The sequence below is a fragment of the Nematolebias whitei genome, chromosome 2 (genome assembly GCF_014905685.2).
Source record: "Nematolebias whitei isolate Nwh7 chromosome 2, NemWhi1, whole genome shotgun sequence".
NCBI classification, from domain to species: Eukaryota; Metazoa; Chordata; class Actinopteri; order Cyprinodontiformes; family Rivulidae; genus Nematolebias; species Nematolebias whitei.
This window is the reverse complement of record NC_056499.1, coordinates 15,755,145-15,781,773: the sequence shown is the minus strand read 5'-3', so window position 1 is coordinate 15,781,773 and position 26,629 is coordinate 15,755,145. Positions and strand designations below refer to the sequence as shown.

Below are 26,629 nucleotides of genomic sequence, written 5' to 3'. Positions count from 1 at the left end.
AGTAATAAATAAGATAAAATAAAGTGACAACACAATCATGAATTAAAAACTCAATTAAAAACACAATGAAACGATGAGTTAAACAGATATAATCAACACCACTAAAAATTAAGTAAAATATAGAAATAGAATATAATATTTATAGATACAATAAATGAATGGTAAAGGGTTTCGATTTAGTCATTGTATGAGTTTTTGCTGTTTTCATCTTATCAGCCATCATCAAAGATCAGAGAAGGAGAAGATATAATGGCCTTGAGTTGTTATTTTTATCTCATTGCCTTGGAGAGAGCGTAGATGGGATGCAGAGAGAGGAAACGAGAAAGAGGCTGTGGGACTGACTGCAGTGCAGTCCACTCCTTTATTATTTTTTTCTTTTGTGGAGCAGGATGTTAAACAGATGGTCTCGTTACCAGAAACACAAAAATCTGCACAGAAAATTTTCTTGCGTTAACATCTTGTCCCCCAGGTGAGATGTCGAGCACTTGCACACACAGACCAGTTTATATGCACATCTAAGACACGCATGCTGGGCCTTGCTTTGCTAGTTTAAAGCACACACCATCTGCATGGAGAGAGTGTGTCGGAGGAGTGTGAAGCGTGTGCTTGGCGTAGAGAATGTGTTTCCAGTGTTCATAGCCATAGCTTATGTTGCTTTGGACCGTAAAGTGTTATAAAACACTTCATGTATCAGTCGTCAGAAACCTAGTTGTCCAAAGATGGTGGGTGTTTTGAGGGCGCACTGACAGAGCTGAAAAGTGGGCTGAATTGGCAATCAGAGGCAAGGGGAGGCAAGAGAATCTGTTCTAAGAGGAAGGAGGGGATGGCATGTTCATCCTCAGATGAAGACTAAATCCCTTCATTCTCTCCTCATCCTCCCTCCCTCCTTTCCCCCGCTTGCTTAGCAGTGAGATGTGAGCTTCTGCTTTGTAACGTCTGCTTTTTCATGTTTTCTGTGTATCAAGGATCCGGACTAGTCCATAGCTTATCCCTCTGAGTGAGTATGTTCTGCAGGGGATAGAAGCGCCTTAGCCTCCCTTATCGTCTTGCTGTATGGTTCTCCCTGTTGCTGTCTCAGCCTCGTTTGTTGTAGTTCCCTTCATTCCCTTCTTCATTTCTTTCTAAGAGTTGAAGAAGTGCAGAGAGAGAAACCTACACCAAATGTAAAGGACTGAATCAAATCTTTACTTATAGTTTGGAGTGGTAGAGACTCCTGTTTTGTGTTTGTCATCATAGCTGGCTTTACAGCAATGAGACTTGAAGATCGCCGCTAGAATATGGGTCTTGTACCGTTTTGAAGAGCGTAATGGGAGACTTGAATCATTAGGCCTCATCGAGTCTTCTTTATGAGCCAAATTAATTCAATGTCTCAAAGATAGAAGGGAAGAAAGAGAGCAGTCAGATACAAAAGATTTCTGCACTAACTGGAAGGAGGATGCTTTACACCACAGATAGGCCTTCAGTATTCAATTAAATGAAAAAGAGCTGGATAATAAGTACGGTACTGTAAATGGAACAGCCCTAAATAAAAGGACTTTTTTGTTGCCGTATTTTCCACCTGTCTTCTGGGCATCACCTTCTGGTCCAAAGTTCTGAAACAACCTTTTAGACTCGCCTCCACCTACCAGCAGCACATTTAGTGGATGAACCCTGATACCGTCTGTGATACTAATGAATGCAGATGCACTTTACCTCGGAGCTCCCTGGCTGTGCTAAAAGAGCTACATTTAAAGGTTTGACTGCTATGGAAAGAAGCAAAATGTGTGGGCACTGGTGGCACTGCAATGTCTCTTTGATAAACTCAGATGGCATATGTTAACATTTATATGTATGTATAACACGCACAGTTCCATATTAGAGTCTCTGGGGTGTTAATATCAAGCCACTATGCTGCCCACGCAGTCCTGCAACGTTAATGAAACGACTCATCGATGAAGACACTACAAATACAACACGGAGAACAAACACAGACAGAGGGAAAGGAGAACAACTTTAGGTGTCTTGGGGCCGGAGCATGTCTCTGGAGCTTCAAATTCATGTCTACACGGTGAGGAAGGATGCAGAAATCTGTGAAGCAGTCTGAGATGTGGGCTACCTTTGCTTGTGTTTGTGTTTCAAGACAGTCCTTGTTGGTTTGCTGCTCTTTTACTGCAGAGGTTAAAATCACTTCAGAAAAGATTTAATTTGTGGTAGAAGGATAAATCTTTGTAATAAAACAAAACAAAAAACAGACCAGTAATTACTTGTTTTTCTTTTGTTCTTTTTACTATTTATGATGTAACTAAATGTATTTGGCACCCCACGCCAGCATTTAACCAACATGATTGAACCTACATTCATTCAACCTTTATTTAGACAGGTTAATTCCATTGAGCCTTGGGGACATCTCAAGACTTTACACTTTTAGGACTGCCTTGGTTGAATACCTACAATCCTTCAATGTGAACAGAGCGAAAATGACAATGAGCGATAACTAAATTACCACAAGTTAAAGATCTCTGCAATGTGTTTGATCGTCAGCTGCTGCCAAAATCACTGAAACGCACCACTACATTGTTTATAACGGTCTATAGAACTCAACTGATGGGATGAATCAGTATTCATCCCCAAAAAGAAAGAAAAACAAACTTTATTTAGTGTTCCCTAAGAGTTTAGCTGCGCTGAAATGTGGTGTTTTAGTTTATTCTCATGAAATCAATCAGTATTCACTCATTGCCTGCAGATTTGGATATTGAGTGAACCACTTAAAATAGAAATGATAAAAATCTTTGTATTAATTTGCAGTAACTCTTCTCTCTAAGCGGACAAATGGACCCGCAACACGCTATCCACATCATAACAGAGCAACAGGATCCCCTCATTAATGGTGTCAACAATTCAGAGCTCACTAACTTGTCATGAATGATGAATCTGACAGTATCCATCTCTAACTTCCAAGCTCACAAAGTCTTGTTCGGCATTAGCATTCTTACTGTCACCTAAAGAATATTTTACATATTTTACATGCAAGTTGTTGCCCACAACATCCATTAGTATTAATGTCTCTGTTGTGTATCTAAATACAGTTGTCACAGCCCTTCTTGACAAGATAACCCGATTAAAAGTGTTAGAAGCTTCCAGGCTTCTGTGCTCACACAATAAACCCAAACTCACCTGTGATGACACAAAGTCAGGATCAAGATTGCATATTTATGCACGTCACAGTGCTTGATTAGCTTTTAACTGGTTGATTGTACCAACCAGTGCACATGTTTTGAGGCATCTTCTCTTCTCATCTGTTGTGGGTCCCCTTTTAATTTGTTACCTGTCTGGAAATCAGAACATTCCTGCAAAAAAAAAAAGAAGTGCCTTTCTTTGCACAGCAATCACCTGTTCTGGTTCATTTCTCACATTTGAATGATTAAATGCACACACACAAAAAAAATACATCTATTCCTCATGCATTGAGATCTACCACATCTCCTGTTGCTCTTTAACTGGTGTGGTAGGTTGGCGGTTTCGGGTCCTTGATGTGTGCAGAAGAGTGATGATGAGCTTAATACACTCTGTCTGTGTCCCGGACGTGACCATCACATTAATATAGTACTAATACAACACGCCGTCTGCTGCATGCTAATCACCTCCACACTCGTTCTCACATCATCAGATCACTTTTTCTCATTTTGTTTCTTGTAACGAAAGATTAGAGACAGAGAGGAAACAGAAGACAGATGTTTTACAAGCTTTCTAAAATTAATCAGACAACAATCCCATAACGCCACCGCATTTAGGATGCTTTCAGTTATAGATCCACTTTGCTTCAGACACACTGAAAAATAGCTATCTGTTGTGGTTAGAAGTGTAATACACCTTGTTCTACAAATCTCAGTTTGACTTTAACACCTGTCAGGACGCTTCACCTCACTGCATTCAACACATCTCAGACTGGGCAGATTCAGAGTCACTTCTTAGCTCGGTGCTCGTGCCAGACGGCCTGAGAAGAGGAGAAGGAAGGAACCACAGCACTGGAATGAATGAGGACCGAGGGGCTCCGAAGGATGTTCAAGTAACTGCTATTAATGGCCTAATAATCTATGTAATAATGCTGTTTTGGCAGATGCAAAGGGGTTGAAGAGGAGTAGAGTGTGGAGGGAAAAGGGGCTGACAGCGTGTCACAGCTGGTTAAAAGCAAACTGGGAGAGGAGGGATGGGGGGTCTTGTTTGCAGAGCTAAATGCTGTAAATAACATCAGAGCGAAGCTAAATGAAAATCAATGCAATTACCCTATTAGCATGGGCTTGAACTCACCCTGGCTCCTACTACTTTCTCTCCTTTTTTATCATTTTACCACATGCGATGTAGATAATGATACACAGATTGTGGACTGTGGATTTTACATTAAACATTTTTAGGTAAAAACATCCACTTATATGGACCTCCTTACACCAATGCGTATATTTAAAAAAAATTTAGTCTTACCGTTTATCAACCCACATCTGTAGCTATCCCAACACTTAACATGAGGGTAGTTCCATCCTCCCTTTCTCCTTCTGCACACACTCCTCTCATTATTCCTCCCCACTGCTGTAAATACTACTGTAAAACAATAACTAAACATGTTTTCTACCTCTTTTTCAAATCACAGAATATTATTACACTGGCACTGCTGCGCTATTAAAAAGAAGTGAAGGTTCATCTTCGCTATGAGAGTAAAGTGGGAACAATTTGATCTAATTAGCAGTTGACGTATCACCCATTAAAAACTGTTTTTTTTCAACAGTGATTAGAGTCACTTCTGAATACAGATATAACTGATTAAAAGTATGAAGTAAGTACAAAAAAGTATGTATTTAGCCAATATGTATCTTTAGTCTTGTACAGCATGTGCAGGCAACGTGTGCAGAGGGTTACAGGCATCTGTGCTCTCGACATTCACAGTGACAGCCAACAATTAGCTTATGCCAGCGTGGCTAATAGAGGAGTGTACATTGTTAATTATTGTCACAGCAGAAGGGGTGGAAAGGTGGAATACATTTGAATAATGGGAGGAATGATATAACAGGCGTTTAAGCTCCTTGGCCTTTTTATAGTCAAATAAAAGGTGTCTGTAAATGTACTCAAACGCAGAGGCTTGTCTGACATTCTTGAAAATTAAGCACACCAGAGCAAAATACGCGGTTGCATGCTTAGAAACGCACAGGCACATATTTACCCCCTCCACTCCCAGCCCCTATCTCAACACACACTTGCACAACACTACAGACGTGTGTGAGAGACAGTCTGAGTAGTGTGCTTGTGCCTGGTTTTCCAGATCAATGATGTGTGGTTAGGTGATCGATGTGAGGGCTTAGTGGACTGGAGAGAGCTAATGGGCAGGTCAGCGGCTCAGACACATCCTGGCTCCCCCTGCCTATTATCTCTACGTCTGTTAATAGGCCTCACCACACTCCCCTGTTGCTCGTGCACACATGTACACAGACACCCTCACAGTTGGAGGGCGACAGGAGGAAACACACCCGTGCCTATCCACTCCACACCACTCCTCTCTGTACTCCTGCTTCATCTCAAGCCTTTACTACACATTTTATTTACTTTTTGTCCACTGTGATCTTTGCACCGATTTATGCTGCAGAAACAAAACATGAGTTTGCATATGGATATGTGGGAGTACAGCCATGTAAAGCAAGAAACGGGTGTATTCACAATGTCTTTTCTTTAAAGTCTTAAACATACAGGCCTGAAGACAACCAAATAACTGCATTTTTAATTAATTATTAAATTATTAATTTAATACTAGGCCTGTCACGATAACACATTTTGCTGGACGATTAATTGTCTGAGAAATTATTGTGATAAACAATAATATTGTTTGAAATTTGACAATAATTAGTAATTATTAGTAATTATGGTCAAATTTAAAAAGAAATGTTGGTTGATTTGTTTTGAGGGTAGTGCCTTTTTTTGACCACTGGATGGCAGTATAAGACTGTTTGAACTGAAGAATGGATAGTGAGGGAGCGAGCAGCGTGTCTCTTTAAGGAAAATGGGAGTTTGGCCCCTTGACGTGACATGGGCTGTCTCTCCTTCCTTTTTTCGGTTCTCAAAATGGCGGACGCTCAGTGTGGTTTAAACTCTTTAGCATAGCATTTGTCATACAAAGCTTTTAATAAAAAAAAATCAGTAAGCAAGTTCTCAGCTTCTTTTTGCAGAGAAAAACAACTTTTTACACAAAGGCATAGGTTTTAACTGTGAATTTTGGAGCTTCGACAAGACGGAGGTTTTTGCCCCGAGGTCGACCAGTTAGCTTAGCTCGTAGCTTAGCTTCTCAGCTTAGCTGCTTTTAACGATCCAAAAATGTGATTTTGGACAGTTAAATGGATTTTAAAGAGAAAAGATAAAGGGAGGGGTCAGTGAAGAGCACTAGAGTTGAACCTTTTGTCATCCAGTGTCTTCAGTAGAAAGAGAAACATGAAGAAATGATAAAGCTGATAAATGAAAATGTTGATAATTTTCATTTATTATACAATTAATTGATTTATTGTTTATCACGACAGGCCTAAATACAGCCATGTAAAGCAAACGCAAAACAGGCAATGTCAAAATTTACCTCGTCGTATTTGGCTGAGAGGTAAAGGCTCTCAGTTAGGTCATTAAAAGAAATGTTTGGGGAGATGATGTACATGTAGTCTAAAAGACGAAATTGTAATCAATCGTGACATAGAAATAATGGTATTACTGTGTACATTATAATTTATTTGTGCTTGCTTTGTTTTGTCAGTTTTACTGAATCATGTGAAAAATCAGACTTTTACATCAAATACAATTTCATTTTATAACGACATATGCAGACATTGCAATTATGTTCATTTTTTTATAATGATGGTGTTGGGATTCAGGTTTGCCTTGTTATTGTAATAAATAATTTGATTGATACATTGATTACATGCTTTTTTTCCTGTTAAAGTAACTACAATTTCTGCAATAAAAACTAGATATTTACTATTTGTTATTGTCGTACTATTGACCAATCAATCCGCTGAGAAATAATATCCAAAAATAGTTCAATCAATTAGTTGCCCCTTCATCCATTTTTCTTTATCATCCATCTGTTTAGGTGAGCTTTGCTCATTTACCTTGCCGCAAGAGAAGACAACAGGGCATAAATTGAGGCAAATGACCACAGAGGCAGAATTTTCTACTCTTCCACTTTTTTCTTTTCATTTGTCGCTCTGCCTCTTTCTCGATTAACTTGCCACTTGTGCAGATCCTCTTCTGTCTTCTGTGTGGCATCTGATCTGCATGTTAATTACCTTTCAGTCACCTCTCTTAATTTAATATCTGGCTGTATGGGAAGAATGTGGAGCACGTACCTCAGAGGTATAGCATAATATGCTCTCCCAGCTCTCAGGCACACATGAGCACACGCATCCAAAGACAGGCCCATCTTTTTTGCTTCTCTTAGATTTTTTGGTTTGTGCGCTTTTCTTGATTTCACACGTGTCAAAGTTTGGCAAGGGAAACAAAGGTAAGTGGTAATCCAGCGTAGCCTCATCAAGTAAAGATCTTCTTTTACAAGAAATAAAATATCTGCAGTTTGAATGTATCTCAAGCGTCACTTTCTAAACCAGTCATTCTGAGTGTAAACACTTTGTGCACGTTGACACAAACTTGACATGTAGACGCTCAGAAAAATAGGTCTTTTCAACAGAGCCAGAAAGAAATGCGACTTTGCCAAGTGTGTGATCATTTGACAATTCTAATAATTATAACTATTACGATAAAACTTCCCCAATGCGCGCACACGCACTCTCACACACGTTTGCTCCCTTTCTCAACCATGCAACAAGGCTGTGTCTCTGGTGGCTGATAGATTGTAATGAATGTAACAGCAGTCAGATCCTTGAAAAGCCTCTCAAAAGCTTAAGCCCCTTTATTAAATTAAGCTAACGATGCCTAAGGCCAAGTCTGCTGCTGAGAGAGGGAGAGAGAGAGAACATGGTGGGGAGAAGAGAATAAGGAAGGTGGTACAAAGAGAAGCAGAGGCTGCAAAAAAAGGGAGGAGGTGTTATAGAAGCATGTGAAATGGCACGCAGTGAAACCACCGAGAGATGGTAGGAATGGGGGCAAGTTTAGTATCAAAGAAAGGTGGCGTGGAAGGTGAGGAAGAAAAGGCTGGTGAAGGAGAACAGGTGGAGGAGAGGAGGAATACCCCGCAGACTCCTGGAGTTTTACAGCCGTGCACCTGCAGCTAAGAGGAGGAATTGTAATTATGTAAAAGCTCATTGTGAGAGATTCACAGTTTAAGTGTGTATTTTTGGAAGCGTGCACTGTTGCCAGAAACTGCCGATGAAAACTGCAAATGTTTAACCACTCCGCGTTTAAATGGGGCAAGTGTTTTGGAACCGTCTTCACACTATTTTGGTTGCATGTTAATTACGTGGCGTGCTAAATGCTGAATCTCTGTAGCTTGATGTGGCTGGTAGGATAATTCGCACAGTAACCTCAAGAAACGGAACAATTTACAGATGCAAAATTATGTATTTTGCATCATATGAATCTGCATTTTTCATTCAAATAGATTTCCAAGTGTCCTTTGGGTTTAATCCAGACCCAAAATGACAACAGTTAATAATGTGATTATATCTTTACATAATTAATAACATAATTTAAATGATTTTGAACTGACCCTAAACTGATATTTTTCATTCCTACACAATGATATGGAGCTTATCATATAGCAAAACAAATTAATGAATAATCCTGTGATGGCAAAAACAGTAATTTTGTATTGATACCATATTCTTGACAGCAATGACTAATCATCACAATTGACTGAAGACTAATTGCTCGTTTGTGCTTTGTGCTTTAAAAAGCATTGACAAGATTACTACATTAGTTAAGATATTTTAATGGGCAGAAGATTATTTGACTCTCTAAACACAAAGTGAGACTCTGCAGAGCTGCCATGTGTACAGACATCAGACACAACCAAGGCTGGGTTGTGTTGCATTATTAGTTGGGATGCCTCTTCTACCAGCTTTCTCTTACAGGTAAAGCGGAAATTGAGAATACAGTTTCACTTAAATGAAAGACAAAACACACAGACACTAAAAAATGAGACCAGTTGCCTAAATGAGATCACTGTCTTAGTTCAATAGTTATTTTCACTACCCTGCTGCTCACTGTAAGTTCATGGAAGTGGGATGCTGCATGAAATGCACACAATATACATTTAAGCTTGCATGTGCACAAAAAACAAAGGTTTCACCTTACCTCTTTACCAGTCATTACCTGCTTAATCCTCATTTTCATGCTTGGCATTGGAACAAAAGCCTGCATTTAGTGCTTACAAGTGTAGCTTTGATTTTACACCCTGAGCAGTCAGTGGTATCTAATCCATGGTAAAACAATTGATAAGCCAGGCAGGCAGAGCCTGGCTGTCAGATAATTATTCTGTGCTTTTTATGGTTGACTGTCCCCTTGTGGTCACTTATTAGAACTACACCCCTCTTTACTGTACACTACTGTTATTTGAAGGCAAAACAAAGGAGTCTTAATCCTTAATATCTCTTTAATATTGAAAAGAATAACACAAATTTAGAATAAGTGAGCTAAATTTATATTTATTCATTAAGTCGTCTGACCACTAAAGTCAACTGTGACAGTGCTGATCCTGAACTGTCTTGAGACAATGCATTAATTAATTATTTATTAATAATATTATGCAATCGTTTTAATTAATAACTGGCAACACGTTGGGCTCAGATCAAATGTGTTTTTGATTGGGACATGTGAGCAAAAACAACACGCAGAAACAAACACCAATAATTAATGTTGCTTGTAGAAACATTAATATACCACAGATGCTCTTTTAATTATTTAGCCAATTTGGTTAATAAATGAATCCAGCGATTTCTCCTCACTGGATGTTAGATGCGCTCGTTTTTGATGTTCAGGAAGTGACAGTTGTTCTTCCTGGTTGTTGGGGAGTTAATGGATGGGGTGTTTTAGGGATGAGGATGCGGGATGAGCCCTCCGGACTGGGAGGCGTGACGGGGTCAGCAGGTGCTTCACCCCCGCCCCCTCCTCACCAGACCCCGGCCACCGACCTGTCTGTCTGCTCCGTCTGTCTGTCCGGCCCCCGCCGGAGAGGAAGCTCCACCTCCCGGCTCCCAGCAGCCGGCTGCCCGCCTCTCTCCTCGGCTCTCAGTCCCTGTGGCCTCGCTCGGCGTCGGAGCTTCCTGACAATAAAAGTGCAGCGTCTGTGTTCTCGACGGAAGGATGGCTCCGAGTCCTCCCCTCTAACGCAAGGATACTTTTTTTTTTTTTAATCATTCATGAACGCTGGTGGAATAAAACACTTGTTTGCGGTGAGTGATTCAGAGTAAATCTGTATTAATATAAATATATAAAAAAAACCCGGATGTTGTTTGTGTCAACGAGCAAGCACGCGGCGGCGGTTTTGTTGAGGAAGTCATTACCATATCGAGGAAACGGGTCTATTTTTCTTTAATTTTTTAATTAAATTTTTTTAATTATTATTATCGAAAGTCGGTGCCGAGCCGTCTTGCGCGCGAGTGCATGTGTGCGCGCGCGTGCTAACGCGTGAACGAGGGACAAGATAGAAAAATAATAGGGCGCCTCCGGCTCCTTCTGAGGTGACCATTTAAGCTCGATTATTGTATTTTCAAAGATTTTTTTTTTCTTAACGTGCTCGTGTTTTTATATCTTTATAAACGCAGCTGGAAGCTCTGTAAAAAGCATAAACAGGCGACCCCCACCCCCTCAAATTAACTTCCCCAAACGTTGTTGCCGGCGCTCGAGGGTCTCGTTGTTTCTTCAGCTTATAAAAACTGCATTGTTGGCTTTTGTTGGTGCGGAGTCTCCAGTCAGACTGGCTCCTTTCGAACGGCTGTCTGGTCTGAGCTGCTCCCTCTGAGGAGCAGGACTGGAGGAAATGCCCCCCGTCCTCCTCCTGGAGGAGCAGGACGGGAGGAAATACCCCTGTCCTGGAGGAGCAGGACGGGGGCATTTCCTCCTTGTAGTTGTGACTGACTGCCACAGTGACGTCACGCGGTCTGACCGTTTGGTGCTCTCAGGGTGGAGGCTTTGACCCCACGTGTGTGTGTGTGTGTGTGTGTGTGTGTGTGCGTGCGTGCGTGCGCGCGCGTGGCAGGTGGACCGTGTTGAATCACTTCCCACGCGCTCCTTCACTTCTTTTGATCCGCACGCGCGTACAACAGCTGCTCACACGCGGATGGAGCAACAGGCTGAGTTTTATCAGCAGCCAGAAGGAGCCTTGCTGTGTTTTAGCTGCTGATAAGGTTAGCCATAACCTCAAGAGCAGGAATTGAAACTTTTTATTTTTGATTTTTATTATTCTGTCTTTTTTTTTCTTTCTTTCTTTTTTTTTCTGTCCATTGTATGTAGTGGGTATTTCACGTGCTATCACTCTTCTGCTACAACCTTCTGTTTATTCTTTATGTTTATGTTTATTATGAGATATCTCTCCAGTTTTAGCTTCTCTCCATTGGCTCCCTATCACATTGAGAATAGAGTTCAAAATCTTACTTCTGACCTACAAAGCCCTCAACAACCTAGCTCCATTGTATATTACAGATCTTATTGTTGCATATTTTCCTAACAGAGCACTTCACTCTCAGATTGCAGGCTTACTTGCGGTTCCTAGAGTTTCCAAAAGCAGAATGGGAGGAAGATCTTTCACTTATCAGGCTCCTCTCTTACAGAACCAGTTTCTGTCCATAAAGCTGACACATTGTCCAGTTTTAAGACCGGGCTTAAGACTTTTTACTTTTTGATAAATCCTATAGTTAAGGTTGGTTTGTTATGCTGCTTTAGTCTTGGCCTACTGGAGAGTAAACTTATCTCATTTACTTTAAAAGAATTTGAAATTGAATAGTTTTCATTTGATATTTGTTTCTTAACATGTGATTCTCGACCTGCCATTGTGTATCTGTTCCTCCTTCCCGTTCCTCTCAAACCCAGCCGGTCGAAGCAGATGTTTGTCCTGAGCCTGGTTCTGCTAAAGGTTTCTTTCTCATGAGGGTTTTTCCTTTCCACTGTTGCCTTCATGCTTGCTCAAGAGGAGAGTCTGCATCGATGAAGTTAAACTCGCATCAGTCTGCTCCTCGGATAATTAAGTGTTAAATTATTATTTTTATATATGAATGTTTCTGTTCAGTACCCTGCGATAACTTCTGTTGTGCCTTGGTGCTACATAAATAAACTGAATTGAATTGAAAGTTTTTTCGGTTATCCTCTAATAAATAAATGACAGAACATTGGGAAAGAAATGGGGTAGAACAAGCTGCAAGACTCGGTTTTAGGTGCTTTTGAAAATTAGTGAGGACACAGTGACTGTAGGAAAACAACAGGTGGTGTTTTTTAATTTTGCTTTAGTTTTTTTTTTTTTTTTAGCACAAGTTTCATCACACACAGTGAAAAGGATCATTCAAATTCTTTAATTCAACACGAATTTCTTTCATATTTTCACATCTATTTTATAAAAGTTTTAACAGTGAGACTAATAATGTGTAAACGCAGAGTTTGTTCGATACAAGGTGTCAAAATGTCTAATATTTTGCACAAACTCCTGAATTTCTAGGATTCTGGGGTACTCTGTGCAGTATGTCCACATTTAAGACGAGACAAGAGAGAACTTTATTGATCCCGCAGGAAATTGTTGTGCCAGAGTTTCAGTACAAAGGAACATAAACAAGGAATCACACAAGATATAGAAAATAACAGAGACGGTAAAAATATCAACAATTAAGTTCTATGTTTCATGTGTACATTTTCTTAATTAATTAATTTTGTTTAGGCATATTTACAAGACTTTTTGTTTAGGTTCGAAGACTGCAAACATCAGTCTTTTGACAGTCATGTTAAGATCTTGATCCAGATGAAGTCGGGGGTGTTTTCATGATTTATCTACAGCTGAGGTCAAAGTGAAACTTCCGTTAGCAGCTTCACCACTGAAAGAATTTAGCTTTCTTACCGGAAATCAACCGCATGAGCACAAAACCCAACCTGACATTCAGCGTTTTCAGATTCATCTGATTGCCACTTGCGTTTCTTAAACGTTTTAAAACTACACGTCATTTAATTATTTTTTTTTTTACGAAGTGAGTAGTAAAGTTATCGGTATGTTCTAATCTTCGGGTTAGTGTTTCTGGAATCTTATCGGTTGGACAAAAAAAAATTGTTTAATATTTTCTTTCATTGTTTTACAAGACTCTTCTTTTTAGGCTTCTCGGCTCCATTTAAATACGCGGACATTTACTTTTAAAATTCTGTTTCGCATACCACGGGTACAAAGCATTCACGCTTTGATAACATTTCTAACTTGGTGGCCCAGAAGCAGTTCAGGAAGCTGCTAAACCACAGATGGTAGTTGGAAGCATACAAACCAGCACTGGTTTCTGTAACTACCAGTAATATGCTTCCAGTCTGGTTTGGTTCACCTGATGTAGTTTTCACAGCGTTTGTTTTCATCGTCGGCTTATGTTGTATATTTAATTTTGATTAACAGAGAGCAGAAAGTATTAAAGTGTATATTTATTGTGAGGTGTAATGTGCTGCAGTTACTTTCAATGTTTAGGGATGCACGATATTATCAGCATGGTACCGGTATCGGCCGATATTGGCGATAAAGTTAAATATCGAACATTTGCCATTCCATCAAAATAACTCTCCAATATAAAAGGTACTGTTTTTTTTTGTTTTTTTAATATATATTATATATTTATATAGTGTTGCATAATTTTCAGCCCCCTTTTTTGGCATCTGCATTTGGTAGCAGGCCAAATTGACAAGGACCATGCAGAATAATGTATTTTAATTCCACAGCAGAGAAAGCTATGTAGTCTCTGTAAGTAGGTCTAGGGAAAAATATTGGTATCGGTTATTGGCCAAATAAGTTTGGATATCGGCCAAAAATCCAATATCGTGCATCCCTCCATTCTGGACAGGTTATAAGTCGAGAAAAACTGTTAATATCCTTAAATATGTTTTCCAAATAAGTATCCATTTTTACATTGTAACTTGCTGATTTCTTAACACTGCTTGCATAAAACTCCTGCGTGAATAAAAATGTTCTTATTTGTCAAACATGTTTCCAGGAAGAAGGAAAAAAAAAAAAAAAATTTTTTGGCTTCTTATCAGAGTATTTAACCATAATATAGGGCTTCCGGTCATAATAAGCAGTATTTCCCACAAATCTACTGAAATTATATTACAGTGTGATTAGCTGTGCACATCCCTGGATATAACACGTGCTCTTTAATTCAAAAGTCAACTCACAAATCTCGTATTACATGAAAATAATCTCAAAGCGCATTATGTTTCTCTTTGTCTTTATTATGAATCTTTTGGACCAGCGGTGGTGATTCATATCACGGCCACTTTAAGGATGTTGCATCTGCTCGAGGCTACTATCTGGTCGGCCATGCAGCCTCCAGGATGCGTAGTACACCCACTCAGCTACAGCAAGACTTGATTAGGATGAGGCTAAGTCCAGGTTGCGTAGTGAAGTTTGGACAGCGCTGTTATTTATTTAATGACATTATCCTTTGTAACGAAGACCATAAACCAAATAAGATTATCTGATCGTCTGCTGCCTATCTGCTAAACCAAGAAATGTGAACTTTCTAAGCAGAATTAAATGACCAACTTTCTTGTTGGATTTACCACCTCTTGACTTTCGTGTGCCTGTGTTAATGATAAGAGTTTCAGATGACATGCAAATCTTGCTTTGAGGAACAGAACTTTTTTCCTCTTGTAATCTACCGTTAAAAGCGTCTTAAACCTTTTTGTAGCACAATGCTGCTTTTACCAAGTTGGCATGTTTTCAGGTGTCGTTGCTCTGTTTGTCATGCTGCCGTAGCCTGCGGTGCTGTGAAGTCTGGGGGGGCGAGACAGCAGCTGTGTGGAGCAGAGTGTCTGTGACAGTTTGTCTGTGGCAACAGCACCTGGCTCTGTTTAGAGAGTGATTAGGAGAGTCCCAAGCAGCTCCCTGTTCTGTTTACACAAGGAGCCTGGAGTTAAAGGTGACCCACTTTGCATTTACTTATCAACGGCCCACATTGATAGCTTTGAATAGCACAGAGTGTAGAGGGACCTTTGCATGGGTTTACATAGCACCCTACAGGAGAGAAGAGGATGCGTTTGACTGGGCGAGGCTCAGCTTTATGTCCTCAGGTGGTATGAAAATGTGGGAGCATATACCAGGTAAGGGTTTTTATGTGGTCTGCTTGTGCACTGGGAGAGAAACCACTGTAGGTTGCTTATAAAATAAGGGCTTTCCTCCGTCTTTTCTGCCATCTTGCTTCTCTCAGTCCGTCTTCCTCTTTCTGTTTTTCTTCTGCTTGAACTGTGTGCTGCTGTTTGCCCAGCCAGAACTCTCTCCGGGCATGTCATCAGTTTTGTGGTGTTAAGTTCTGGTTGATAGCCTCTCCCTGTAGGATGGTGTGAGATGGGGCGTTTGATTGTCTGTATGTCTTAGAATCCCCAACTGGGTGTTTAAAACAAACCAAAAAAACACCAGCAAGGGTAAGCTGTAAATGTGATGACCAGTGAAGACAGCTGAACAAACGGATCATATATAAGTATTTATCAGTGGGGGAGACAATCGGGCAGTTTTGCAGGTAGGGAAAGAGCTTGTAGTGGGATGAAGAAACCAAACGATGTCGTGACTGATTTCCTCTTGCTTCTTACTTCAGCGATAAAGCTGCTTATCACTTTTTGTGCTTACTCTCTGCGTCAGAGTAAGCCACTCTAGCTCTTCATCACCCTGCTTTGCATCCCTGGAAAAGAAGGGGGGGTGCTCATTAGACAGTGGCTGGATGTTTAAGACAAAAGATGCTTCGGGGAATGTAAATAATGGCTTCTCTCAAAGTGCATTGGAAACTGTACACAGCTGATTTACACACCTGGTACTGCTGAGTAGATGTCTCTAGAATAATACACGTTAAATGAATCTTGGTCTTCTTAGATTCAAGCTCACAAAAATACTTGGTTATTACAGCTGCTCGGTTATGAAATGCGATTAATAATTGTGATTTTTTTTTTGGGGGGGGGGGGCGTCAATTTTGTAATCACAATTGTTGAACTTTTACAACGCATTCGGTTCAATTTCAATTTTCAATTCAGTTTCAATTCAGCTTATTTATAAAGCACCAAGTCACAACAGAAGTCATATCAGGGCACTGAACAGAAACATTCATGTACTGGTATATATAAAAAATAAGTTAACAGTATTTATCAGAGGAGCAGACTGCTTTGAATTAAACTTCATCGCAGAACTCTCACCTTGAGCAAGCATGAAGGTGACGGTGGAAAGGAAAAACTCCCTCATGAGGAAGAAACCTTTAGCAGAACCAGACTCATGACAAGCGACCATCTGCTTCAACTGGCTGGGTTTGAGAGGAAAAGCGAGGAGGAACAGCTACACAATGGCAGGTTCATAATCACATGCTTAGATACAAATAAAATAAAATTAAAACCGTTCAATTGAAACAATTCATTTAAGGAAATGCGATGAATTTGTCCTCCAGTAGTCTTAAGCCTATAGCAGCATAACAAGCCAACCCTAACTGTAGGATTTATCAAAAATGAAAGTCTTAAGCCCAGTCTGTAAACTGGACAATGTGTCAGCCTTAAGAACAGAAACTGGAAGTTGGTTCCAGAAGAGAGGAGCCTGATAACTGAAAGATCTTCCTCCCAATCTGCTTTTGGAAACTCTAGGAACTGCAAGTAAGCCTGCAGTCTGAGAGTGTAGTGCTCTGTTAGAAAAATATGGAACAATATGTGTAAGATAAGATGGAGTTAGGATGTTGAGAGCTTTGTAGGTTTAGTTTAGAAACGTTGCATTTAAAAGAAGTAAATTACCTTGAAATATTTTTTTTCTTAATACCTTCTTCCATCCATCCATCCATCCATTAACTTTACCCGCTTCTTTTCGGGTCACGGGGGTCATTGGTGCCCATGTCCAGCTATCATTGTGCGAGAGGCGGGGCACACCCTGGTCACAAGTCCATCACAGGGACACACGGAGACAAAGAGACAACCATTCACACTCACCTTACTTTTTATTGAACTTGACTTTAAAATGGCTGATAAATATCTATTCAAGTGTGGGCTACCAGAGAAAATAAACACAAAAATAAAATCAGTGACATAGTTCATGTTTACTGAAAGGCTCTCCGAAATCCATTTTCTTCCCCAAATTTTAGTTTTATTTTCTCTTTTTATAATGTAAACTTTTTTTTAACCTAAAATGTTTAAGGATTGATAAAATTTAAATAATTCAGTAGAACAATATTTCAAAATTTCTGACTGTGGACAAATTTAAGCTAAAATACTACAGAACGAGTTTGAGACAAACGGAACATTCATGGAGCTTCCACTCCACTCTGTCATGCTGACAGTCTGCAGTTTAGCTGCTTCATCGCAGAGTTAACAGAGGCAATAATCATGGTTTGGAAATGTTTCACCTAAACAAGTGTACTTATCTTATTATACAGCATATCCGATGTCTTAAATCTGTTTCCCGTTTTATTCTGCCATGCACAGTTTGCACATTGTTTTGTTATAAACTCAGTTCTTGATTTTAAGTGTTATTATTTCTAAATGCAGCAGAGTGATTTCTGTGTGGATTTTTGAAATTTTATTTTATTTTATTTTACTGGAGCAAAGTTTGTCTTTTTCCACACATTTTATTTTTACTTGTAGACATGGGTGTGTACGACTGTGGCAAGCTGGTGTTACAATTTACACAAGGGATGGAATACAGTAAATTTTACACCTTTGCTTGATTTGATCTGGTAATTTACCCTACTGCATTTGTTCCCTGAACTGCATTGGAGACGTGCTGCTTTTTGTGCCGGGTGAGATTTAATTTAGACAACTCTGCACAGTCAGCAGCGGGGTAACCCTCAACCTTTTTCACAAAGTTAACTTTGGGTTCCCAGTTTGGGAATATCTAACGAAGGAAAGCACTTCCATTCACACAAATGAGTTCTGCCACATCGACCGCACCACCTCGTAGATAACTTTAGTGTGCGTGTGTTTGCGTAGCTCATGTTTGCTGTTGTCGTTGTCATACGCTAGAACCTGATAAGCGCTTGCCAAACAAACACAACGCGGGTAACATGAGAGCAGCAGATAAACGAATCATACACACACTCGGTGCTGACTATACTTGACTGTTGCTCTCACCAAGTATCTCTCCTTTGATTAAGTTTTGCGTGTGTGTGTGTATTTTATACCTCTGTACGATAGCACAATGTCTTGTCATTGTACTTCCTGCAGTTATACTCTTGTAGCATAATCCATCATTGTGCTAAAGGTGCTTTCCAACAAAGGCCTTTTCTTTTGCTATCACATCATCCTCAGAGTTTGCTTCCATCTCTCTCCAGCAAGTTTCTCTGTTTGCTTCTCGTTTTCTCTTCTTTCTCTCTCTTTCTGTGGTATCTGCTACATCAGCTGACTGTCCTATTGTACACGGCACCCTGTTAGCATGCCTTTTTGTGTATGAGAACAAGGTCAGACATACATACGTTTTGTGGCCAAGTATTTTTGATCAGTTCCTGGATAGAGCTTCATGCTCATGTTGATGAAAACCTTTGTTGTTGCTCCTGACGGAGAAACTGGCTGCCAACTAAAGTTGTTTTTTTTTTTTTAATCTGGCTTGTATTTGCATAACTAAAGAGTGTCCGTTTTGGACTCTTTTAAATTCTGTTTTGTTTCACATCTTCCATAGTGCTTTATCTTATCTCGGTTTCTCATCATCCAGATGGGCTTCCCCTCCGCACTGCCTCTGACTGACACGTTGTGCAATAATGCAGTTAACGGACATAAGTACGCAATTGGATCATGTTCTAAAAGAATACATGAGCATGGCTTTTATGTAAACTGTAGTGTTTTTTGACTCGCATGCTTTTGACGGATGCTGTCTCTTAAGTTTGGCTTTTATTTTAATAATTATTTTTTGTTTAAATCAGTAGTTGTCAAAGCTGGGATAGGAACCCCTATGTGGGTTATAAGACGTCAAGTGGGGGTGATGGTCCTGAGTGATCGCCATAAATTAAGTTCTATAATGGTTGCAATTTTTTTATATATTCTTAGAAAAGTTAAGAACAGAAATACAAAAGTGTTAATTGTGTTGTTTTTTTGTGTTGTCACCGTCTTGTTTCAATTGCTAAAGTTGTATTGTTTTTATATGTCAAACACTGATAAGGTCAAAAGTTTCTGTCACAGTTATCCTTTCAGGGTCAGAGGTTTAAAAGTTTGGAAACTACTGTTTAAATGGTTGATTAATATTTTATTTTTATGTTTTGGTTATTTAAAATTTGTCGTCTGTTCAGAGAATACCTATCGATATTTTGTTTCCTCTGCCTTCAGTTTCATAGTTCACCGTAAAGTATGCAGAAAAAATGAGGCAGTAAAAGTCCCAGTTTTTTTTTTTTCTGTTACAGTAGCCCCTTATTTATTGCAGAGGTTACGTTCCAGAGACCCCCGCGATAAGTGAAAATCCGCAAAATGGTAACACTGTATTTAGAAAGGTTTCTTGCCACACTCTTGCAATGTTCTAAACTCTAAAGCATATGTCATTTTAACAACATACGTATATGTACTGTACAGCACTGGGAAATTTTACATGGGTATTCACCAGCCCTGCAGAAGCTCTGTTCTGTTCGACTACCCTGCAGCATGATGAAGCCCACCGCCCCGTCCAGGTTGATGTGTGCGTGCTGCCGCTTCAGGAAGGACACTCTTCATGCAAGACTACCCAGGATGTTGCACACCACCTCTGGCCTGGTTCGGACCAGCACCGCACAACCAGAACCAGGCCAAACCCCACCACTGTCTGTCCCCTGCAGCCCCCAGATTCTGGGTCACACTGAGCCCAGATAATCTGCAGCCCAGGTACAACTTGAAGGATGCGTTCAGCTTCGAATGAGTTCAGCTTCAGGATTATTTGTGGCTTTCCTGCCAGTTCTGAGAGTTTTAATAGATAGCATAGATTTGCAACAAACTTTCCCTCCATTTCAGCAGAAAGCAGCGGCCGGAAGCACTGTTGGCTTCTGGGTAGTGTAGTTCTTTTTGACTGGCTGTACAGTGTAGGCTTATTGAAAGAAGTAAGAAATAATGGTGCCTGTATGAAGTTTTTTTTAATTTTATTTTTTTTTTAAACCTTTTATCCCGTACCTTCCCAGTCGTGAGTAATATTAAAGTTGACAATCGTTGAAAAACCACAAAAGAGCGAGTCCGCGAAAGTCGAGCTGTGAAGTAGCGAGGGACAGGACTTGTTAAAATCTTTGAAACTGAAAATCATTGAACTTCTAGTTGTAGTTGATCAGCCTATCAGTCGACGAGTCATTTGGACATGCCTTTTTAAAGAGTTGTCATAAAATTGTGTTCTTAAAAATCTAACTGGGTCTGCCAACAGACCCAGTTAGATTGGGGGAGTGGTGGCGCAGACCCTAGAGAAGGTGGGCCTGTGATCGGAAGATCACCAGTTCAAGCCCCGGTACCGACAACATCAAAAATGTGGGTGGGGTAGGTGAAGCACCCACACATGCCTCCACCCTCATTCGCCCTACCCTGGGCCCGTGAGCAAGGCCCTTGACCCCCATCTGCTCCCTAAACGGGTCTCTCTTGAAAATGAGTTCTCGTGGCTCAATGAGGCTACCTGTATAAATAACGGGTAAATGAAAAAAAATAAATAAATAAAATGCGCGAGTGCAAAAATCTATAAAGCAGCTTATATACTTGTCAGCTTTTAAGACTAATCTGTTTGAATTCACAACAACAAAAAATGTTGTTTTTTTAAATTTGCTTTGTAATTGGTTTTAATCAACCAATATTCTATTTAAATCCTAGAAAGACTAAGGAACTTTACAAATCTAAGTGGCGTTTACTCCACAAATGACACCCACTGTTATACAAGCAAACAAGCCTGATAATATACAACTGAAAGGTTAATTGTCCTCCAGCCTATTTTATAGCAGAAGTTATCTTCTAGGAAAGATCATTTCAACGTCATGAACTTTGATTTTCTTAAAAGCGATTTAGGCTTTAGTTCAGAGCATGCTGCACACGCAAGCTTCACGCCATCACCGTAGGCTTGTTCTTTACATTTTGCATAGAAACTTAAGCAATTTGTTTATCAAATAAGTTGTAACAAAAAAGTGTGCTTAAAGATATTTTTTCTTCCAATGCCATTACATTCAAGAAAGTGTCATCAGTGTGCTTCCACTTTGGAGTAGGAGGCCTAAGGAATTATGTGGAACTTTTACAGCTCTGAATGAAGTTGAAAGCAAAGGTCTCCAGATTTATTAGCGAAAGAAGCAATTTTAGCTGTAGGGTCTTAACGATCCTCAAAACATGAACCATTTACCAGTTTTTCATTCTTTATGCTTTAATTTGTGTTACTCTGACTATAACATAGTGTCATGTAAGATTGTACCTGTACTCCTTCATACTAAATCAGGACAAATGTCCAAATTTTCACCGCTTATCCTCAACATTTGTGTTTTTTCTTCTTGTCTCGTTTTCAAAATGCCAAATGATTTGTGAAGAATTACAACCATGGCATGATTTCCAAAGAGAATTTATTTGATCAGTGGCATTGAGTTGTCTCTTGTCCACCCAGATACAAGAGGCTCACTCATCAAATCGCTCAGCATTCCTGCTCCTGGACATGCACATGCATGTACGAGCAGGAACACACTCCAATTATACCAATTACAGGATTATAATAGGGTAACTCTCAACAACTGGACCTGGCAGCAGAAAGTTAAGTGAGTAGTGTGTGTGTGTGTGTATGTGTGCATGCACACACGCTGGAGCCACTAGGGAGCCAGGGCCCATGCAGAGCACTTGCAGTGCTAATTAGGCAGCTACAACCTAGCAGAGTACATCACAGAGAGAAATGGAGAATAGGGTAGAGAGGCAGGATAAAGTGAAGAGTAGATGTAGAGGAGCCAGCAAAAAAGCAATGTTCATCTCTTCAGGAGCTTTATGGAGGGAGTGTAAGAAAGAAGAAATGAGAAAGTTGTAAGAAGTTAACAAGCCAAAGTACGTTACATGCAGTGGGGGTCTCCTGGTGCTGTGAGAATAGAAGTGCAGAGCCATACAGTTCAACCAGGTCTATGTAACATGTGGGCTGCTTGTGTGTGTGTGTCCACATAGTGTTTATGGTATGTGGCAACGCGTGCAATGAGGCACACCGCAGGTGCAGATACCACAATAAGCTCCATGGCAGGTCGTTTTTGTTGAGTTCACTAACGTCTGTTGTAGAGGGAGCCACACTGCCACCGTTTCCTCTGCCTCTGTAGCAGATAAGGTTGAGTTAATGAGAGGGACAGAGAGCTTCAACAGGACGTGGTGATGCTGGCGGTGAATAGAAGCTGACTCCCTGCCTGCTCAAATCAAACTGCTGGACTCGGACTGAGCTACTCGACAGGGGAGAGTGAGCCCTGTGCCCACCTCAGAAAGCGACTGTGAGGGCACAGCCGTGCAGGCAGCAGCTTGACTTCAGGGGCATGGACCACAAAGAGCCGGAGACAAAGACAGCAGGCTCTTATGTGTGTTTGTGTGGCTAAATGTGCACCTCTTTATGTGTGGGTTTGCACACTCTTAAGCAGCGTTGTGAAGCGTAACCAGACTGTTCTGTCATACGCCCACGCTGATGTCTCAGAGAACTCAACTACACACTCTCTAGATGACATGCACATACACACACACACACAACCGCAACCCCCAGCGAGCCGAACCACAGCTGATATGTAATTAACAGACAGAGGAAAAGGCGCTGTTGGGGTGGGTTATTGAGATGCAGGGTGGAAGAGCAGAGAGAGAAAGTCCTCTCACCTCGAGCCTGCCCTCAAGACGCACAGACTTCCTCTGAAGCTGGATGAGCTTGCAGGGGAAATTAAAAAAATAAGAAGGTGAGAAGAGGAAAATCTGTGTTTGTGTTGCTAGTTGCTGTCAAGCAGGTTGGAGTGGGGGTGACAGGGAAAAGAAACGGGAGGAAAGGGCTGAATAACAAGATGTGCACATACACGAGCATGCCAGTTGAAGCCATACAGAAGACGGGAAGCCAGCTCTGTGCACAGAGATATTTTGGTGTGTGCGTGAGGACGGTGTGAGCCAGGTCAGAGGGAGATGTTCTCTGTGCTTTGCTGTGCCTCCATAATGGAAGCCTGCTGTATGATGACAGCTCAGACAGTGGGGATACTCTTTTTCTCTCTTCTGTCTTTTTGATTGATCTCTTCTTTAACACCTCCCCACACACAGCACCACCTCTGTGTCTCTTTGTCTCTCTTTTCTTCTTACCTTATTCTCCAGTGGAATTGTCACCTTTGATACAGCTGCTCTGCAGCCACAGCGCTCCCGTTTCAGGATTTCTCTGATATTAGGGCTTTGTCTTTTGGTACGGAGTAAAAGAGTTGGTGCTCAAAAGTGCATGTTCCTGTGCAAACACACACACTAATACACATCCGTTGGATACTGCCCGAGGGTAGATTGCTCTGACATCTCATCTCAGAAGTCAAACAAAGCTGGAACTACCAGAGCAGGTTTATCCTGCTGTGCTCCTGGATATTTGGTGTGTGTTCAAGAGTGAGATCATCACAAACTTCCATATGCACGGTTAATACGCAAGCTCTCATTTAAATCCACTCTTGAGATTGTCCCCCTAGACGTGTTAACAATTGTTGTGTAATTGCCTGACAGACAGCGTTTGAAATTATTTCTGACGTGTCGCAGACATGTCACATTTGATCGTTTCCTTGTGATTTTCCACAGTTTGTATTATGATCTACTGTTGTGGCTCATTGCTGCCAGCTGTTCTTCTGAAAGCACTTTTAATACTTGATCAACCGCATTGCAATGAGCACTATTTGCGGACAAGATAATAAATTGGAAAGTTAAACCAAAGTTTTTAGACGTCAGTAGTTTGGAAGGTGGGATTTAAAGCAACAAAATGATAGGCACTAAAACATCAAATATGAAAAAAGTTAAACTAAATGAGGAAATGCGTGACTTTTTAAAATTCGTACACATGTAGCTTGAAGATCCTCCTTACAGTATGTGGCATTTTAAACCCGATTTTAAGTTAAAGCCTTGTGGCTGTGACTTGTTTTGCTTGGTTGGTTTCATCCAAGTTGCTCTCACTGTATTTTTGTTTCATTTATATCTTAAATCAGAGGTTTTCCTAAAGATCCTTAACCATTTTCTTTTGCACCTTTGTAGCCATTCGTTCTCACACTACTGCTCTTGGTGAGATGCATTCATCAAACCGACTCCAAATCCCTCCTGAATTAGAAGCTGAGCTTCTTCAAGTCGTTTTGTCACTGAGGATAGTTAAACTTGTAGCCTCTGGTTAGGGTAGTCTTTCCCACAGAGTGATGCCTCTGTTTTTGAAAACAGAGCATCTGCAATTAAAGCTCGTTGTCTTGCGTCGTTTAGGATTTACCACCTGATGAGAACATTTGTTTCGTGGTAACGGATCAGAAGCTACTTCATAGAAATTATATGTAATGGATATTTCCTGTAGCTACACAACAAGTTCATGGCAGCCTCGTTTATTTTGCCTAGCTGCGTTTATATCTGTAAGAACCCAAAAGATCATTATTACTGTAAGCATTTTTGTATTGGCAATTGTTGCTCCAGTTGTACACTAAAGAGGATCAGGAAACCTTGAGAAGAGAGTAATTACAAGAATGTGGGTGTGAAACGAAACAAACCTGAAAAAGTTCTCAGAGAGCTTAATTGTTTATTACAAAGACATTTTTTTGGCTCATTTGAGGTCACACGCTCGGGTTTGTCTGTTCCTTGGCAGCAACGGTGTTTTTTATTAGACCAACAAAGTTTGTCATCTGAACGGTTTATTTCTTTTTTTTTTGAGACGTTTCATTTTTCATCCAAAGGACTTAATCAGTCCGAGGAGCCGCAGCAAACTCATTCCCACGAGCATCACTTCCTCGGACTGACGAAGTCCTTTGGATGAAGGACGAAACGTCTCGACAACAAAAAAAAAAAAAAAAGAAACCGTCCAGATGACCTGACTTAGCTTAGTTGGATTTTTACCTGGATTATTGAACATGAACTTTGATATTTTAGATAGTCTTTACTAAGCTAATACAATGCTTAACTTGTGTGTGTGTGTGCACAGGCACACAGTTATAAGTGATCTCCTGTCAGGTTGCTTTAGATGCTGTCAGGTCGTGGTGGTGGCTGAATCAGGTAGATGCAGCGCTGCAGTGCTAGTTTTAACAAGCTGATGGGCAAATCCCTTCCTGGTTAAAGATTAACCACTCGCTATAGCTGCCGCTGTATTATCTCTTCACTGGCCAGGGCACACAGGAGCCAAGAGGATTTACTTTATGTGAGTGTGTGTGTGTGTGTGTGCGTGCGTGTGAGTAATCTGCATTCCAACCAGCGAAAGGGTGAAACTTTGTGCGCGTCTCTCGGTCCGTGTGTTTGTTGAGTATGGGCGTTAGTGATCGGCTTTTCTCCCAGCTGTGTGTTAAAATTGTGCGTTCACTGTATACCATTTAGCAGGCAATCTGTTCTAGTTTGCGTGCACGTGTGTGTGTGTGTGTGTGTGTGTGTGTAAGCAGCCACGTGTGTGTGTTTTGGTGGATCCTGTTTACATGTTGTTTATTTTAATCTACCTTTTGTTTTCCAAGGCTTTGTTTTGTTTTCCCTCGGGGCGTGGTGTGTAACCGACTTCTGATTTACCCATAGGTGGTTAACAAAAGGTTAGATTTAAGCTGCAATTTTAAACTAAATCTAATTTATTTAGATATTTTGAGAACTTTTTTTTTTTTTTGTGGTAGTATATGTAGCTCAACCTTTTTCAAAATCCAAAACAATACGTTTAATTTCTTTTTTTCTTATGTGGATCTGTAGATTAAGGGCTCTTACTCATGTTGTTACCTGGCAGGACAACTTGATTAACTTTAAAGCAGTGCCATCTGCTGGACGTAATAAAAACCATAATTTTAGAATAAGATACTGAGCCACTTTGGAAATTGAAAACGTATGAAACAACTTTCCCGTCTTGTCATGTGCTTTTCCGCTTTTGAAAGTGATATGAAAATAAACGACAAACAACTCGTTCTTTGGATTTCGTTTACCTACGTTTAGTTTATTCTTGTGCAAATTTGCTAATCCAGTCATGGAGAAAAGGTAAGAAGTTAAATTCCAGTCTTGCCTGAATGCTAGCCAAACAATAGCCCATTTTGTTTTTCAGGTTTTTAAAACAACTTTTGTCCTTCAAACAACACAACAATGTGAAATAAATAAAAAATGTTAACACTTTTTTTTATGGCACCGTTTATTTAGTTTGCCATTCTTCTCTCAACCGAAGAACATCTCGTATTACTAGTTGAACGGAAGTGTGCCGAGCGTAGACCGATGTATGCTGATCAGTCTGCTTAATCAGTGCTTCTAATCGGTCCAAAGTTGACTCAACTCCGTTCGGACTCGTACGTTAAACACCCGTGGCACCAATAACAGGGTCACAGTTTACGCTTCGCACACATACATTCATGTAGTAACACGGATGTTCTGGGCTTGAGAAAACTGCAGCAGACTAAACAAATGGTGTCATGCAAAA

The 26,629-nt window shown here is 40.4% G+C and overlaps 1 protein-coding gene across 2 annotated transcripts in view; it reads left to right on the top strand.

Moving 5' to 3' along the window:
* gse1b (Gse1 coiled-coil protein b) overlaps window positions 1-26,629 on the top strand; it is a 128,107-nt gene that overhangs the window by 72,662 nt on the left and 28,816 nt on the right. Inside the window, exon 1 of one of the 2 annotated variants that reach the window (XM_037690504.1) lies at window positions 10,194-10,349. The exons of the other annotated variant lie outside the window; for it this stretch is intronic. The gene's annotated coding sequence lies outside the window, so the exon portion shown is untranslated. Of the gene's footprint in view, window positions 1-10,193; window positions 10,350-26,629 lie in introns of those variants that run through there. 2 annotated transcript variants of the gene reach the window in all.